Source organism: Plecotus auritus, assembly GCF_963455305.1.
Source record: "Plecotus auritus genome assembly, chromosome: 9".
Taxonomy (NCBI): domain Eukaryota; kingdom Metazoa; phylum Chordata; class Mammalia; order Chiroptera; family Vespertilionidae; genus Plecotus; species Plecotus auritus.
In genome coordinates this window covers 111,381,095-111,395,915 of record NC_137783.1, presented here as the reverse complement: position 1 = coordinate 111,395,915, position 14,821 = coordinate 111,381,095, and the positions used below count along the sequence as shown (strand labels likewise).

General features: G+C 54.8%; 1 protein-coding gene across 3 annotated transcripts in view; it reads right to left on the bottom strand.

The window, feature by feature from the left end:
* The window catches only part of PDE2A (phosphodiesterase 2A), a 90,115-nt gene that overhangs the window by 37,383 nt on the left and 37,911 nt on the right, over nucleotides 1-14,821 (bottom strand). The window lies entirely within an intron of this gene.

Here is a 14,821-nt window from a genome sequence, read left to right as displayed (position 1 = left end):
TCTTTCTCTTCCTCTCCTTCCTCCGTTATTTCCCCTCCCCTCACTGCTCCTCCTCCCTCCTCCCATCCTTCGCAGACTCCAGCTTCAGTTGTTACTCCAACAGGGCCGCGTCTCCAGCCTCCGAGCCACACTGGAGACACGTGCACTGTAGAATACACCTGAGCCCAGTCCTGGTGCCGCCCACCCACCTCAGTGTCCCCACCTTAATGAGCTCGTCCCCTCTAGGAGTCACAACTAGTTCCTCCCAGGTTCATCTTCTCTAAACCAGTCTCAGCTTCTGCTTAGCTTCTCTCTCCTCCAAAATGGCCTCCTGATTGTCCCAGGTTTTGGGGTGGATGAGGGATGTGAAGGGGAAAGAAGTTGGGGAGAGAAAGAAGGAATTGTGTGAGCACTCAGATCTCTGAAGGCCTGACTCACTGGGGTCCCTCAGTCCCCAGCACAGGGCTGGGGTCAGGAAAGGAGGGGATAAGGGAACAGCCAGAGTGGGTAGAACTGGGTGAGGGGCGGGGAAAATGGCCCAAGAGGCAGACCTCAGATCAGGTGGACCAGGACAGGCTCAGGGCTCCTCCTGCACCCTCCCCACCTTCAGCTGCCTCCACACGACAGAGCCAATAGTGCCTCCATCCCCACTGCCCACACTCTCCTCCATGCCACTGGCCACTGTCCCTCCCAGGGCACACCACCAGCACCCCTTCATCCTGCTGTCCCACTCTTCTGGCACCTGATGCCTCTATTGTTCTAGATTCCTGGCCAGATGTCCATGTGGGCAGTTAGGCACAGCAGGCAGTCACAAGAAGGCAGATGTAAGCTTGCTCTGAGTCAGTCATACCACAAAAGACAAGCCTAAGCCATAGGGAAGGGTGAGCTCCCTGTCCCCAAGGGTGTGCAAGGAATGAGGCAGGGGCAGGGGAGGTGGGCTGCCAGGTAGTCTGTGCCCTGGGGAAAGAAAGGTCTTGGTGAGCTTGGCTGTCCCCGTCTCTGTTTTTGTCTCTCAGTCTCCCTGGATTCTCCATGTCTGTCCCTCTTGCTGTCTGTTCTTCTGTGTCATGTGTCTCTCCCACTGCCTTACTGCTTGGTCCCGTGACAGTATTTGGCTCTATCTTCAGGGCCTGGCCCAGCCCAGCTGTTCCCCAAATCTTGAGGGGGGGGTGGTGGGAGTGGAGGAGTATGAGAAAGAGACTTTGATAGACAAGAACCAATTCAGAGGCAGAGGGACAGACCCTGGGGACAGGGGCTGGGGAGGGTCACGTGGCCAGGGTCATAGCCTCCTGCCCCCTCATCCACTGAGAGAAAGTCCCTGAAGACCAAGCCAGATCTGGAAGAAGTGGGGTCCACCCTTTCCCTCTATACTAAGTGCTGGCCACCCTCCTGCTCCCTGCCCTGCAGGAATGTGTTCCTAAGAATAGCCCTCTGTATTGAGGGTTGGCGTGAGGAATCTTGGGGCAGGGTTCATCTCAGGCATGCCCCTGCCTCTGGGCTCCCATCCACGATGTCCCCCAGAGTGAAACCTCTATGACTTGCCCCCTACCCCTACCTGCTATCAAACGTCAGTCTGACTGTGTCTCTCCCTTGCATAAGAATGCCATGGCGCCTGGGCCCAGGACAGGCTCTCAGCTCCCAGGCCTTGTTGGGAGCTGTCTGTAAAGCTCTAAGCACCTTGACAGCACTGCTGCTGTTCCTGTGACTCCCGCGATCCAGGCTCCCGAGCTGGAGCCTCTTCCCATCTCTCCAGCCTTACTCCCGCACCTCCTCGTCCCTCCCACCTCCAGGCCTAGGCCCTCCATTTCCATCTCCTGCATGGGGATGTCCTCTCTTCTCCCTCCTTCCAGGCCTGTCCCTAATCCACCTGCTCTAGTGCCCGGTCCCCTCTGTGCTATTCTGCTGCCCTGGCCCTGCCCTCCAGCGCTCGCCTCCCTGCACTGTTCTTGGGCAGATCAGCAAGGGTCTGAGCCTCTAGCACTGAGCAGAGGGCAGCGCTGAGGCCCATGGAAGGGGATATGGTAGGAAGACACTGCAGGCTCGGGGGCCCTACACCCTGCCCTGAAATCTGGATCCTATTGGTCCCACCCTCTCCCCACCCCAGCTTGGGTTTTTCCCTTCTGCACCCTAGGCCTGGAGTGTCTCTCAGTTTCAGACTCCAGAGGAGAGCCCATCCAGTCTCCCCTCCTCCTTGCCCCCATTCTCTAGATGGGGGCACTGAGCCATGGAGAGGGGAGGTGATGGGCCCGTGAGCCCACCAGAGCTGGCCATGGACTTCGGTCATGCTGCATCGTTATGCAGGGTCCCCATCAGCAGGGCTCAGAGGCAGGCAGGCGGCAGGCTCCTCGCACAACCCACCACCCCGCCCACCCCACCCGGACAAGCAGCCTGGCATCCAAAGTTATTTGCCTTTGGAGGGCCCAGGAAGCCAGAGAACAAACATCCGGAGTCTCTGGAACTTCACCCTACTCTCTCCTCACATCCCAGGATCCGGGAGCCACGGAGCAGGCACACACACACACACACGCACGCACGCATGCACACACACACACACACACACACTTCAGGGTTGGGTAAACACGTGAGCCCAGGAGATCTCATGTGATTATTGTGCCTGTGAATCTGTGCAAATCCGATGGAAGCCCAAAACACAGCCTAAAAACATGACGATGCCCCCACAGACCCTGTATAAGTTTTGTCTTGGAACTGAAAATTAAAATCGCTTTTGTATGACTTCTTTTGATTGCAAAATTCCGGATGCTCTCATTGAAACTGATACACTCATCAAAACTGACCTTTTCTCTCACTCCACGGGAGCTCCTGCTTTGCTGGAGACTTAAGCACACGTGTGGCCTGCCCATTAGTCGTCCATAAAGCATGTCCCTAGGGCCATCATGTGACCAAGCAGAATATGTCCCTTGAGTCACTAGGAGAATGTCTGTGTGAAAGCACGTGGGTCTGATTCTGTAGAAGAATGTGTGTGAGTGTAAGCATGTGAGCACCCCTGTGTCCACATCTGTGCACGAGCCGTCTGCATGTGCTGTGTCTGTCACAGCCTGTGTCCGTGTCTATGTGAGCCTGGGTGTGCCCTGTGCGTGTGTAGCTATCTGAGGGAGGGTGTGTACCCATGGCTGGTTTTGACTCCAAATAAGTGAATGAGTGTATGGCTGAGAGTGTTGGCATCAGTGCATGTGGCAGGTCTGACTCTCCTTCCCCAGGTTCCCTCATTACCTCCACCACACGTCACCTGCGTGGCATTGGACAAGTCTTTAACCTTCTTGGGCTAAGTTTCCTCATCTATAAAATGGTGCCTTCTCCCAGCACTGCTGCGAAGACGAACTGGAGCCATACAAGTCCTGCTAAACTGGCTCCCAGCAGGGGACTAGGCCGCCTCTGTGCAAGTTAGAAAGAGGTGAGCTCAACCTCCTGGGCAAATGCATCCCTCAGGGGCGAGGACTGGAGGTGGGGGAAACGGGCTGGGTGTCAGTGCCGCCCCACCTCGGTGGGAGCCCCTGTGCAAGGTACAACCTGTGAGGTTAGAAGCAGTGCCCTCAGGTGACCAAGAATCAGCAGCCCCATTCTTCCTGCCCCATCCAGGTGTTCAGCCTAGGTCTAAAGGGTCCCTGACACTGGCACTGAGTGGACATGTTCCAGATGAGGCTCTAGGACATCCACCCCCTCCAAACCATCCTCTACCCCTCCATCCCCAAAGCCCAAGAGAAGGAAGGCCTTCCTGAAGCCATAAGAGGGGCTGAGCAGACCTGGGCCACAAAGTCCAGCTGGGCTGGCTGGAGGCTCAGAGACCCCCTCCTCGCCCGACCCATTGTCAGACGGGGAGACTGAGGCACAGGAAAGACCAGGGACCCTCCCAGGGCACAAGTGACCCTGGTCAGTCCAAGCTGTTTCAAGACCTCTCTCTGTAGTTGGAGTTGGGGAGACCCAAGCTCTGAACTCTGTGGGCTCCTAAATGGAACCAACAGAGTCCAAAGGAAGCCCAAGGGAGTGGGTGGGGTCCTGAGAGACAGGCACTTTGAGACCAGTGCCCTCAGCTGTTAGGACCCACCCCATCCTCCCCAGCCTGGCCAGATCCCCTACTGGTGTGATTAACCAAATTATGGGTTTTTTCTTCAGTAAATTGCATCGGCCTAATTGAATGAGGCTGCAGGAGCCTGGGCTGGAGGCTGACGGCGGGTGAAGATGGCAGGAGCCTGGAGTGGAGGGTGTGGGAGCGAGGGGGGAGGTGCTGACAGTGTGAGCAGGGACAAAAGGGTTGTGGGCACAGGAGAATGTGATATCACTCATTCAGTGACCCCTCTGCACACCCGCTCGCTCCCATCTCTCCTGGTGCCTGGGCCGAGGGATGTGAGGAATGGTGCTCCTCAAGAGACCACTGAGCATGTGCTCAGTGCCGGGTGCTGTTCATTTAAAAGCACTATTTCATGTGATCCTCCCAACAGCCCCATTGTCCACTTGAGGGAATTGAGGCTCGAAGATAAAACGATTGCTAAATGTCAGAGCCAGACAGGACTGTCTGACACCCTGCCCTTGCTCTTCCCCAGTACCCACGGCCTCCCACTGACCTGCTCCTGTCCTGCCTCCAGGAGACCTTCCGGGGAGTTCAGAGGAAGGAGGGGGCCTCACTCCAGCTTGGACCCAGACACCATTTCTGTCCCCACCAGGCATTTGTCCTCCCCCTGATGGTCATCAGCTGAGGCTGGGGCTAGTCCAACATGGATCTCACACATACACACACACGTCACCTACAGCACATCCACATACACTTGCATACACTGTCCCACTCTGTGTCCCACTCATCCCCCCAGGACGGCACCTAGGGACACGATTGCTGTCCCCTTCCTGTGTCATGTCCCACAGTCCTCCACGGTGTCCAGTGTCACACATCACTGGAGTACAGGGCCTCACCCAGTGGGACCATCACTCTCACCCTCACTCAGGGTGCCCGATCCTCAGTCACACACCATGTTCCCAAAGCCCACAGAGTCCCCTCACACAGCACCGTACACTCAGTTCTGAGCTGGCTGTGTTGCACGGTCACATTTCAGTGTCATTCAGGACCTTCTGACCCTAATAAAATCCATCTGTGATGAAATGACATGATGTCTGGGATTTACTTTAAAATACTTCAGCAAAGCAACCTATGAAGTGGGAGAAAATATTGGCAAACCTTATACGTGACACAGGGTTAATATTCAGAATACGTTTTCTAAAAGCCCTATAACTCATCCATAAAACAAACAAACAACCCAATTTAAAAATGGGCAAAGGACTTGAATAGACATTTCTCTAAAGAAGTTATATACAAACTAGAGTCTCGGTGCACAAAATTTGTGCACGGGGGTGTGTGTCCCTCAGCCCAGCCTGCACCCTCTCCAATCTGGGACCCCTCAAGGGATGTCCGACTGCCTAAACGGGCAGTCGGACATCCCTCTCACAATCCAGGACTGCTGGTTCCCAACTGCTTGCCTGCTTGCCTTCCTGATTGCCCCTAACCGCTTCTGCCTGCCAGCCTGATCACCCCCTAACCACTCTCCTGACAGCCTGATTGATGCCTAACTGCTCCCCTGCCAGCCTGATTGCCTCTAACTGCCCTCCTCTGCAGGCCTGGTCCCCCCCACAACTGCTCTCCCCTGCAGGCCTGGGTCCCCCACAACTGTCCTTCCCTGCAGGCCCGGTTGCCCCCAACTTCCCTCCTCTGCCAGCCTGGTCACCCCTAACTGCCCTCCCCTATAGGCTTGATCACCCCCAACTGCCCTCCCTTGCAGGCCTGGTCCCTCCCAACTGCCCTCCCCTGCTGGCCTGATCGCCCACAACTGCCCTCCCTTACAGATCTTATCCCTCTCAACTGCCCTCCCATACTGGCCATCTTGTTGTGACCATCTTGTGTCCACATGGGGGCAGCCATCTTTGACCACATGGGGGCAGCCATCTTGTGTGTTGGAGTGATGGTCAATTTGCATATTACTCTTTTATTAGATAGAATAGAGGCCTGGTGCATGGGTGGGGGCCAGCTGGTTTGCCCTGAAGGGTGTCCCGGATCAGGGTGGGGGTTCCTTTAGGGTGTGGGGTGGCCTGGGCGAGGGGCCTGTGGTGGTTTGCAGGCTGGCCACGCCCCCAGCGACCCAAGCAGAGGCCCTGGGATCTGGGATTTAATTATCTTCTATAATTGAAACTTTGTAGCCTTGAGCGGAGCCAAGCCTCCTGCTTGTTCCGTGGCTGCAGCCATTTTTGTTTGGATTTATTTATCTTCTATAATTGAAACTTTGTAGCAGAGGCCAAGGCAGGCCAGGGCTGCGGGAGCTTGGCTTCCTCCATCGCCGGAGGCAACTCAAGCCTCCTGCTCTCTCCAGCTCCATGGCTGCTGCCATTTTTGTTAGGATTTATTTATCTTCTATAATTGAAACTTTGTAGCAGAGGCCAAGGCAGGCCAGGGCTGCGGGAGCTTGGCTTCCTCCATCGCCGGAGGCAACTCAAGCCTCCTGCTCTCTCCAGCTCCATGGCTGCTGCCATTTTTGTTAGGATTTATTTATCTTCTATAATTGAAACTTTGTAGCTTTGAGTGTAGGCCTGGGCTGGCCAGGGCGGCAGGGAAGCTTGGCTTCCTCCATTGCTGGGGAAACCCAACCCTCCTGCTTGCTGCAGCTCCATGGCTGGAGCCATCTTGGTTGGGTTAATTTGCATACTCACTCCTGATTGGCTGGTGGGTGTGGCTTGTGGGTGTAGCAGAGGTATGGTCAATTTGCATATTACTCTTTTATTAGATAGGATGACTGAGAAGCACATGAAGAAGATGCTTAACATTACTAATCATTAGGGAAATGCAAATCAAAACCACTCTGAGGTACCACCCCACACCCACTAGGATGGCTGCCATCAAAAATAAAAACCAGAAAATAACAAGTGCTGCCAAGGATGTGGAGAAACTGAAACCCCACTGGTAACCACTGATGGGTATGGAAACAGGTATTGCTGCTGTTAGAGGCAGTATGGTGTTCCTCAAACATTTTAAATAAAATCACCCTGTGATACAGCAATCCCACTTCTGGGTCTATATATCTAAAGGAACTGAAAGCATAATTTTGAAGAGATATTTGCCCATCTATGTTCATAGCAGCATAATACGCAGCAGCTAAAAGGTGGGAGCCACCACCTGCTCATCAATGGATGAATGGATAAACAAAATGTAGTGTATACAGGGTGTCCCAAAAATGTATACACACTTTGACTGCTTATAAAATCAGTGTTTAGTAACATCCAGTTCATTTTCAAAATTTGAAAGAATCTACAGAAATGAATAATTTTTTTGGTCAATGCCTGTTTTCAAACTAATGCCCGTTCTGGTCCAGGCACTACTGATGACTCGAAGCAATGGAATCGCAAACAGAAGAATCATTTCATTCTCTATTTGGGTGCCTTCAATTTATCGACTGCTGCCGGTTTTGTACCGTAAACTTTATCTCTTATGTGTCCCCATTAAAAATAGTCTAGTGGCACTTTAGTATAAACTTTCTTTGTCTAAAGCTTAGTCTGGCTTCACCCATTATTTCAAATCAGTTAAACCTGAAAAGGAGTGACTATTAAGTGAGTTATCAGCTGTTAAAGTGTGTATACATTTTTGGGACACCCCATATATACCATTAAATATTATTAAGTCTCAAAAACTAAGGAAATTCTGACACAGGCGACAACATGGATGAACCCTGAGGACATTACGGAGAGTGAGATAAGCCAGTCACAAAAGGACCGATACTGTATGAAAAGTAGAATGCTGGTGGCCAGCGGTGGGGAGAGGGGAGTTTTTAATGAGGTAAATTTTGTTGTGCAGGATGAAAAAGTTCTGGACTGGTTACACGTCAATGTGAGCATATGTAACACGACTGAACCACTCGCTTAGAAATGGTTACGACAGTAATTTCTAGGTTATGTACATTTTACCACAACTTAAACATTTTAAATAAAGTACTTTAGAAAAGTAAAAAAAGGAGGAAGGAGGGATAGATGAACTAAATGTACTCAAATCTTGATAACCGTTTGATTTGGGTGACGGGCATGTGGCGAGTTTATTGTATTATTCTCTCTATTATTGTGTTTAAAATAGTCCATAATAAAACAAATTCACTCTGCCCTGACCTCACACCTCTTCCAGCGTCCACCCCCCTTCTCTGCATCCTTTCACCACCCAACGCTTCAAAGGGCTGACTACGCTCTGTCTTCACTTCCCTCTCGCCATCTGCCCAGGCCATCTGGCTTCTGGCCCCACCTTGTCACCGACAGTTCTTGTCAGGCAGATTGGTGCACACGGCCCAGTCCCACAGCCTCCCCATCCCCACCTTTCCACATGGCAGCAGCATCCTCCCACCTTGAACCTCTCCCCTCCTCACTCCTGACCACGCCTTCACCTCCCTGGCCGCTCCTCCTCTGTCTCTTTGCTGCTCCTTTATACTTCCAGGCCTCTAGATGATGGAGTAGGCGGGGCTCAGGGCTTGGGGCTCAGTCCTCACCTCTGCCTGGGTCATCCCAGCCAGATCCATGGTTTAATAAACTGGCTATGGCTGCCAATTCCCAAATACATCCCCCGCCTGGCCTCCACCGCCCACTGGACCTCTTCACCTGCGTGTTTGACTTATGTCCAAAACAGGACTCCCCATTTCTGCCTCCTTGCTCTCTCCCATCTCACTGACCCTGCCCTTCCCCCAGTCTTCACCATCTCAGTAACATCTCCACCACCCATCACTTGGTTCTTCACGTGAGAAACCTGAGAGCCATCCTCCATTTCCCTCTGGCTCTTCCTCTCGCTCATCAGCAAGTTCTATCATTTCTACCTTCCGAATATCTCCAGAGTTCATCCATCTCTCTCCAACTCCCTCCCCTCCCCTTCGCCCAGGCACTGCTGCCTGGGCTGCAGTAGCTTCCAACTTGTCTGGCTGCCTCCTCTCAGCCCTTCCAACTCCTCCCCCACATACTCTGCAGCCTGAACAATCCTTCAAAATCATAAACTGAACAGTGTCACTCCCCTGCCTGAACTCATCGGGGTCTTCCCATGACAGTGTCACACACAGTGTCATGTGCTCACATTTCACATCATCGCAACCATGACACGCAGTGCCACACACCGTGATCCCACGTCATGTCACATCCTCGGTTGCCCACAGCCTCACTCTATCCTATGCGTGGGCACACACTCAGCTTCACAATTCAGTGTCAGACACGTGGACCACAAACTCAGGACCACACCTACTATTGCACAGTGTCATTCATCCATGTTTACATAGTTGACCCTCATTGATGTCACACCCTCAGGGTCTCACACTTGCTATCACTCAGCAACACAAAGTCACACAGTATCACCATGTCATACACTCGGTGACATATCCACGGTCTCACATAGTCTTCAACAAGTGGTGTTACACTTGCTATCACTATCACTCAGTGTCCACCCCGTGTCACACTCAATGACTCACCCACTCTCCACTCAGTATCCCACGATTGAGGTCACATTTGATATCACACATGGCACAAGCTCAGTGTCACACACTCAGAAGAACGCCCACTGCCCCACAATCAGTGTCTCAGTGTCACCTAGACATCACTCTGGTCCCACAAGCTCCCCTCTCCCCCACCCCACAGGGTAGTCGCCAGAGCTGCTGCCCCATGTCAAGGTTGTTTCCTGTTGTTGTGCTCAAGTCCTCAGCCACTGCTCGTTCCTCTAAGGATTTCCTGTTGTCAGGGCCCCCGTCAAGCCTGGCCCAGCCTGGGACACACAGCTCAAGCCCAAGAGCCAGCCAGCAGGAGCCCTGGGCCCCTCTGCCCCCTCATTCTGGCTGGACCCATGGGATTTTCCCCAGCCTCAGCCCTCTGCCCCACGCCCAGAGCACCCAGGCCTCAGGAGGGGCACCTGTGGGCAGCTTGGAAGAAGTTGACTACATTGTCTGACTAGCTTGGGACAAGACCTTAGCTGGTCTAGGGGCTCAGTCTGAAGCTGCTGGGAGCCAGAGGCGGGGGACAGACAGTGGACAGGGAAGGACCAAGGGTTAAGGGGTTAGAGCGTTAGGGAAGGCTTCCCAGAGGAAGCCAGCTGAGAGCTGGAAATACGAGGAAGAAGAAAAGACATCCCAGGTTGGGGCACCAGACGGGAGCAAAGGCTTGGAGGCAGGAACCCAAAGCACAGGGCTGACAAGGATAAAGGCAGGAACATGAGAAAGGAGGTGACGTTGTGGGATTTGGAGAGAAACCAATTTCTCTCCTATCAGCTCACTCCTCTCTTCCAGACCAGCATCCCGATTCTGGCAAGCAGGAGCCTCAGGGCACACCCTTCCTGCCTTGCCTTCAGGGCCCCACAGATTGCCCCCAACAACTGCCAAGCCCCTCACCTCCTGCCCCAGGTCAGCCCGCAGGAAGGACATGCAGAGGCCAGCACACGCTCCCCACACGGCCTGAGATAAATATTTCCCGAGAAACGGAACTTGTTCTCTCTGTGTTTACAGCCAAGGGCCAGGCAGGGTGGTGGGGGAAGGGTCAGGCAGAGGAACCTCATCCTAGCCCAAAGCTTCTAGCCCAGCACTGCCTCAGGCCTGCTGTGTGCCTCTGAGCAAGCCCCTCACTCTCTCTGAGCCTTCATTCCAAGCCGGAAATGGCCAGACCTCCCTGGGCCTTGGCCTGCCCACAGCCTCACACAGTCTAGCTTGTGGCTTCTCTGGGTGTAAATCTCTGGTGCTTTATGCCTCCTCTTCAGAGGAGCCTTCTCTTAAAAAAATTTTTTTAAAACTGATTTCAGAGAGAAGAGAGAGAGAGAGAGAGAGAGAGAGAGAGAGAGAGAGAGAGAGAGAGAGAGAGAGAGAGAGAGAGAGAAACATCAATGATGAGAGACAATCATTGACTGGCTGCCTCCTGCAACGCCCCACACTGGGATCCAGCCTGCAACCCAGGCATGTGCCCTGACTGGGAATCGAACTGTAACCTCCTGGTTCATAGGTGGATGCTCAATCACTGAGCCACAACGGGTGGGCAGAGGATGGCAGGACCTGTGTCTGCCCATCTCTGCCTTGTCCTCAGTTCGTCAGGGGTATGAACAGATAGCTGGACAGACAGGCAGAGAGACAAGCTGGAGTGGCAGCTGAGACCGCCTCCCTGGGCCCAAGTGCCTGCACACCCCAGGCCTGTACAGCCCAACAGGTGGGCACAGACAGATGGCAGGGCCTCAGAGCCTCTACGGATGCCAGATGCTATGCTAAGTTGTTGGCAGCAGCCCCCTTGGGGCCACGGGGCATCATTGAGGCCACTTGCTCCTGATGTGGGGAATTCAGGAGGAGGCTGGCACATCTGCCAGTTGGAAGCACTCAAAACTTTTAAATACGGACGTGAAAAGGCCTGCCTTCAGCAGCCCTTCCAGCCTCATCCAATGTCCCCGGCCAAGTCGCCTGGGTGGGCTCCGTTGACATGGTGACCGTCATCCCAAAGAGACCCTGCAGGGCAGCCGCATGCCCTTGTACAAGCTGTGCCTTTCCCCCATGAAGCCTTTCTCAACCCCTGGCACTCCTGCCTTACACGACCCCTGGCTCCTGGCCCTACTATCACCATCTCGCCATGCCGGACCCGCTCACTCACCTCACTCCTCTCTTCCAGACCAGCCTCAGCCCAGACTCTGAGACCAAGTGGTCCTTCACCCAGGATCCAGGGCAGAGAGGTTTTGGAGCTGGTTCTCAGCACCGAGCCACGCCCTTGCAGCCCCTCCTCGGCCTGAGTCCTTGTTCCAGGCTCCTCTCTGCTGCTTCCAGGCCTGTGCTGGTCCTTGCGGCCTCAGCTGGTTCTGTCAGCAGCTGAGCACGTGGGCCTCTCTGGCTATCCACCTGACCTCTGGCCTCATCGGTCAATGGCCTTGACCCTCCCCATCCTTCGAAGGTCCAAGGTGTCCTCCACCAGCAAGTCTCCAAGACTGCCACCAACCCAGCAACTGCCTCTTTCTCATGTCTACTCCAACCCCCTCACAATCATCCTCATTCATTCAAGAAGCATTTATTGAGCACCTACTATATACGAGGCTTATGCCAGGCCCCACGTAGGTCCAGGAGACAAAGGAGGCAGCCGTGGTTCCTACACGAAGGTGTTTATCTGCATGGCAAAGGATGGATAACTACACGGGGTAACGAGTTACCTGACTCTAAGCTTACAGAAGTGACCTGGAAAGAGGAGAGACTGACTTGATCTGATGTGGAGAGAGCAATCTGAGAGGACTTCACAGAGGAGGTGACATCTTATTTGCGGCTTGAAAGGGAGTACTGGTTGAAAATAAATAAAGAAACAAATAAATAAAAACCACTCCAAAGAGAGGGCTCAGTGGGAGTAAAGGCAGGGAGGCCAGGAAGAGCTGGTGTCCAGAGGAGTGAGTACTGCCATGTCTAGGGGTAAAGGGTAGACACGAGGGGCCCCACGGGCAGGGCTGGCAATGCCATGCCAAGGGGTATGGTCTTTACTTATCCATGGGCAGCAGGAGAGGAGCCAGTGCTGGGCAGAGCATTTGGGTGCTTAGTGTCGAGACCTGAGCCCTGGCCTGTGTCTGCCTCTCCCCCAGCCCTCACCCCAGAGGGCTCCCAAGGCCCTGGCTGGGCCCTGAGAGCCAGCGCCGAGGGCAGGGACCCAGTGTGCTCTGTTCACTACGTGAACAGCCTCAGCCCTGACATCCAGAGGGAGTATGACCCTGGCCCCAAAGGAGGACTCGGGCTGAACCCGGAGAGCCCTCCCCCAGACTGGCCAGCTGGCACAGGCGCCAGGGAGCCATCCCAGAGGGTGTGCTGAGCAGACACACCCTGGTAGGTGGGGATGGTGCTGGCCGCCCTGCTCTCCTGGCCGTCATGCTGGGGGTGCCAGACGAATGTGCGGTGCCCACAGAACCTTCATGAACCCCAGCTCACCCCTGCAGTGCACCCCGTCTCACACTTCACAGCCTAGTCCTGGCTCTAAGGAGCTCACTCTTGAGGGAAGCAGGGAGGGTGCCAGCTCCCTCCAAGGACCTGCTGTGGGCAGGCACGTCACACTACTGCCCTGGTGACTTCTCCCAGCAGCTCTTCTTGATTATGTCTAATAAGTGATTATGTCCAACAATGATGGAGCTTCTTATCCCCTTGACAGGTGAGGAAATTGATGCTCAGGCAGGTTAAGGGACTGGCCCAAGTTCACATACCTCGGAAGCAGTGAACTTGAACTCATGCCCATTTGACCCCATAGACTGTTCTCTAGATAAGGCCGTCTTGTCTCTCCAGCTGCCACCACGACCGGAGGGCTCCTCATTGTCTCCCCATGCCTCTTCCCCCTTTCCCTGCAGCTGTCCCTATAGTCTGGGCAACACCTTAGGGTCCCTACTCTCTCCAGTCCTGTCCTTTCTATGCCAAGGGTAGCAACCTATCTCTCCCAGCAGGGCTGAGCATGGGCCTGGGCACTCAGGATGGGGTGCTAACCGCACCCAGAAATACAGTAGGCTCTGCCGAGAGGTCAGGCAGGCACCGGCCATCTTCTGGGTGGGTGTGGGTTAGGGATTGGGGGCGGGGGGGGGTGCAGGAGAGCTGAGAGCTGAGGGCCTTACAGCCTAAGATCCTTGGTCTTAGGAGGGGCAGCAGGACCCAGACAAAGGAAAGGTGGGGAGAGAACAGAGAGAAAGGGACCTAATGGGGATGACCCAGAGAGGCCCCATGGCAGGGGTGAAGCTTGGCAGGGGTGGGAGGAGGGCAGAACGTGAGCTTGCATGGAGCAGGGCCAAGGGCTCAGGCAAAGGGGGCTGTGCAGAGGATAAACAAGGGGCCTGGGCCCGGCTCCTTCTCCCAGGGCCCAGCTCCCATTGCCCAGGAGGGCCCCAGCTTCTCCAAAGCCCTCTCCCTTCATGGCTTCCTGGGAGGACAACAAATACAGTCTCTCCTGCGGGTGGCAGCGGCTGCGGAGACACTGCTGGCTCCCAGGAACGCCATCTGTCCCAGCTCTTGGGCGGGCCCCGCCCCACGAGGAATGCCATGGCCATAAATAAATTAATAATGACTCTCCACCCCCTTCCCCAGCTCCCAGCTGTAGGGACATTTGCAGGGCTTGGCCCCATGTCCCAGCAGTGAGCCCATGCTGACCCCCCGGCGCCCTGGGCCCTGTGTGGGTGTCTTCTCTTCTGGACCTATCGAGGGCAGGGAGCGAGCGAGGTTGGACATGAGACACATCTGGGCTCCACTCAAGTCCTGCCCCGTCTCACTCACTATGTGACCCCATAGGCCTCAGCTCCCCGAATATGAAAGGAGAATAATAGTCCCTGCCTCAGAGGGCGGCTGTGAGGGAAGTGTGTCTGAAGCTCCTGGCACAGGGCGGGGGCTGATCCAGCGGCAGCCTCCCCTTCCTCTCGCCAGGACTGGGCACAAGCATAGCTCCTGCTGGCCTTGCTGCCTGGTCCATTTTACACCCCCCCTCCATGCCCGTCCTCACCGTCCCCAGGCCACCCCATTTCTGTTGCTCCAGGCCCCTCTGAGCACTGAAGATTCCCAAGTGGCACCCAAAGGCATGGTCAGGGGCTGGGATGGCAGCCCTCAGTTCAAAGCAAATGCACTCACTGAGACTCAGAAATGAAAAAAAGCACAGTCCCCAGGCTCAAGGAGCCCACAGTTCAGAGGGCAAGACATACAGAGTCACGTAATGGAGAACACGGGCGCTAATGGCACAGAGAGCAGAATGCCCCAGGATCCGACTGCCTGGACAGGAGAGCTCGGAGGAGGGAGTGCCGGCGTGGAGGGCTTCCCGGAGGAGGGGAGGCTAGAGCTGAGCCCAGAAGGATTTGGGAAGCTGAGGCGGGAAGAGGCCA